Genomic DNA, 4,126 nt, shown 5'->3' on the forward strand with positions numbered 1-4,126 from the left:
CATTCTTCCCCCAGCTGCCAGGACCAGAAGGCATGAGTTTTTAGAGATTTCCACTTGAACCCACGAGGCTCTCACTGGGATTGGAGATGTCTGAACAGCTCAGGAGCCTCCAGAGACCTCAGTTCCCTTCCACCTCCTCCAGGTTCAGAGATGGCTGGCTCCTAGCCTCAAAATCAGCCTCTTGAAGTGGTTGGGATTCAGCCTCTTTGACCAACGCCTCCTCTGGACCTGCAAGAACAGTGTGAGGAGACCGCACCTGTGTCCTAAACCCTGTCTACCCCAGTACAGTGACCTCAGCTGGAAGCTAGGGTGGGAGCTGCTATCCCAGAACACAAGGTTCATGAGACTTTCTAGATCCCTTGAATTCCTGAAAGCCTTTTGCAGACTGGCTGGGAGACCAGAGACTTCTCTGAATGCCAGGAAGCCTCAGATCTCCCCGAGGGACTGGAGTTTGGCTGGGTCACCCTCCCTGAGCACAGCTTACTTTGCAGGATGAACTGGTGCAAGTGGCTGGCCAGTTTCATGATCATCTCACTTACATCCCGATGGTAGCAAGGCCACCGAAACACCAGGTGCAGCCTCACCTCCAGGACCCAATGTGTCACATGGAGTAGGGTATGGGTCACACTCACCATGGGGAATCCTTGCCTGCATGGGGAGAAGGAGATGGAGAAGGTGGAGGGGCTCTGAGAGATTGGGGAGGGAAAGATGGGCTGGGGCAGTGGGGACATATCTGGGATGTGGGCACAGGGAGGCTGGCTCTGCTATCTGCCAGAGCCAGAGGAGTGTGGGAAGGAGGACCCCACCCCCACCCATTCTCAAGCTCACCACATATCCTTTCTGCCAGCCAGGCCTGCAGGAAACCACTCTGGGACTCATCAGGGACTTGTACTGAAACCAGATGGGCACCTTGAGAGGCTTCTGAGCACCTGGAATGGAGTCCCTTCTCCCTGCTGCAGAGACACAACGGCTGCCATGCTGGAGTCTCCCTGCAGGTAAAGAGCTTTGGTGAGCTGGAGACTGAGCTGGGCTCCCCCTGTGCCATATTTTAATAGCTCCTGCCCTTCTCATTGGATCACAGACTGTTGTTCCTCCTCCTACTTTGCCTTTTTCCTTTTACCCAACCGCGTTTCTTTCTTAGTCCTGTGAAAGTAGGTTTACAGATGTGGTATACCATGCCTCGCTTATATTAAGCTGTTAGTAATTCAGCTGTGGACCATGTGTTTTGGACACCGGAGGGAATTTTGTGGAGCACTTTTAATGTCTCTGTTCTATAAAATACAGAATGTCTCTGTCTTTATTTTTCTCCTCTACTCAGTGCATCATTTATGAACACTACTTAATAACAGGAAGCTACAACTCTATCAGGTATTAGTAGTTAGAGCTTAAGGCCACACCAAGCCAGAGAGAGACCTCTCAGAATTCAGTCCCACTCCTCCTGTGCTCCCTGTAAGTAGCTCTAGAGGCCAAGGAAGTGTGGGAGAAATTGCAGGGCCAGAGGGCTGGAGACCTGATCACCATTTGGATGAAGAATTCAGTTTTGTGTTGTAATGCTAGATACTCAGAAAGCTGTGTCCTAAGGATCAAGGTTTGTAGAAGCCTGGGCATGAAAGTCCATGAGACTCTTATTTCCAATTACTACAGAAAAGCCAGAAATGGAGTTGTGACTCAAGTGGTAGGTACATTGCTAGCCTTGAGCAAAAAAGCTGATTTGTGGGGCTGGGAAGGTGGCTCAGTTGTAGAGCGCTTGCCTTGTATGCATAAGGCTCTGGGTTCGATTCCTCAGCACCACATAAGCGGGGAAAAAAAGCTGGACGTGGTGCTGTGGCTCGAGTGGTAGAGTGCTAGTCTTGAGCTGAAGAGCTGAGGGACAGCGCCCAGGCCCAGAGTTCAGACCCCACAACTGACAAAAAAAAAAAGCTGATTTGTGATAGCAATCCTGTGTTTAAGGCCTATTTCCTGTCTCTTCCACCCCCCAAGTAAAGGCAAAGAAAGGTAAAACCCATACCCATTAAGGGCATTCCAGAAGAACAATTAATTGAGGAAAAAACTGAGGCTCAAGGTTCTGGACTACATAATCATCTCTTTTGGATATTTTGGTGTCATATATCTGGTAAGATATATAATTTAATGTACCATTGGTGTTATCAACTAATAGTTTCATGAAAATGTCTGGTCTGAAATGTCTCTCATACTACAGTGATACACAGGCACTGCCACAAATGTTATTCAAGAAGGCATGTATGTTTATGGGAAGAAACGGGAGAGAGAGGTCTTTCACTCTCTTGAAAGTTCAGAATTGGCCATAAAAATATTTTGGAAATTTGAAAACATAGAGTAATACTGGGTACTGGTGGCTCATGCCTATAATTTAGCTACTAAGGAAACTCTGATCTGAGCATCATGGTTGAAAGACAGACTGAGCAGAAATTCCTGGACATCTTTATCTCCAATTAGCCAGCGAAAGCCAGGAGTGAAGTTGTGGCTCAAGTGGTAGAGCACCTTCTTTCAATGAGGAAGCATGGAAAAAACATGAGGTGCTGAGTTCATGCGCCAATATTCACAAACACACACACATACACACACACGCCATACAAATGGCCTTTCTGGGTCAATCAGCATGGCTCAAGTAGAGGAGTGCCTGCCTAGCACTTATAAGATGTTAAATTTCAAGCCACAATTGCCCCCCCACAAAGCCAGCCTTCTACATTGTTCCCATTTTTGTCTCTCTACTCCTGAGAATGAAAGTCCACTTAGAAGACGTAGCATGCCAGCATGGGTCTCTCTCCCCTCTCTGAGGGATACACTCTAGAACTTGGGTGCAGTACTCTTAGGTCTTCCTCCTCGGTGCTCCTCTTTGAGGCCAGCTGTATAGGAAGTAAGAGCTGAGTGCCATCCATCGGTTGGGCATCTGTACCCTCCATACTGGCCCTGAGCTACATGTGCTGCAGGCATCCCAGACCATTGTTCAGGTCTTCATGGAGACAGGCTGCAGAGATTGGCCACCATGAGCTTGGCATCATGTCCCAGGCAGCCTGGGGAGAGGGAATGGATTCAGGGAGGAAGGGCAGCTCCTGAGGAGAGGGAAGGAATTGACTGAGCCCCAGCCTGGATCTCTCATCAGCTTTCCTCACCGAGGGTGCATCTGGCCTGCTGCTCCAAGTCTTAGCATCTGCCAGTCCCCCATTAGGTGGCTGCAGTCCTCTTAGGAAGAAATTGTGCTGCTTTTCTCCTGTGTTTCCTTCATGGAAAGGGGGGCATTGTCAGAGGACATGGCCATATTATAATTGGTCCTGGAGCTGGAGTCTGGCAGATGGTGAAGCATGAGCAGGTTCTGAGCAGAAACCTAGAGGAGCTGGGTGGGGATGGCAGATGGCTTCTCCTGCCTCGCCTTGATGCTTTCCTCCAGAAGTGTCACCATTGACACTATCCTCCGTTGCTCTAAGTTTAGACACAAGAATTTGTGTGTGAGAGCATGTGTGCCCGTGTGTGCACGTGTGTGTGTGTGTGTGTGTGTGTGTGTGTGTGTGCTGTTATTGGGGCTTGGACTCAGGGCCTAAGTGTATCCCTTAGCTTTTTTTTGTCAAGGTTGATACTTTACCACTTTACCTACAGCTCCACTTCCGGCTTTTTGCTGCTTAGAGATAAGAATATCACAATTTTTTCCTGCCCAGGCTGTCATCAACCCACAACCCTCAGATCTCAGTGTTCTGAGTAGATAGAATTAAGGCATGAGCCACTGGTGCCTAGTGACACAAGTGCTGTGTGTGTGAATGCAGGGCCTGGCGCTGGAATGCAGGGCATTCTGCCCAAGGCTAGCACTACCACTTGAGCCAGAGCTCCACTTCCAGGTTTTTCACTTAATTGAGGATAAGAGTCTCACAGATTTTTTTCTCTCTTTTTTTATTGTAAAGATACTATCCAGAGGGTTACAGTTACATGAGTGAGGTAATGAGTACACTTCCTCTTGAACATTGTTACCCCCTCCATTCACAGATTGTTTTTTATGGCCCAGGCTGGCTTCCAACCAAGATCCTCAGATCTCAGCCTCCTGAGTAGCTCAGATTAGGTATGAGTCACAAGTGCCTGGTGACATAACTATATTCTAAATATATTTTCTTTCTTT

General features: G+C 48.3%; 1 pseudogene; it reads left to right on the forward strand.

Moving 5' to 3' along the window:
* The first annotated feature begins 633 nt into the window (after window positions 1-633).
* LOC106001536 overlaps window positions 634-4,126 on the forward strand; it is a 44,733-nt pseudogene continuing 41,240 nt past the window's right edge.

The sequence above is a fragment of the Dipodomys ordii genome, unplaced genomic scaffold (assembly GCF_000151885.1).
Source record: "Dipodomys ordii isolate 6190 unplaced genomic scaffold, Dord_2.0 Scaffold313, whole genome shotgun sequence".
NCBI lineage: Eukaryota > Metazoa > Chordata > Mammalia > Rodentia > Heteromyidae > Dipodomys > Dipodomys ordii.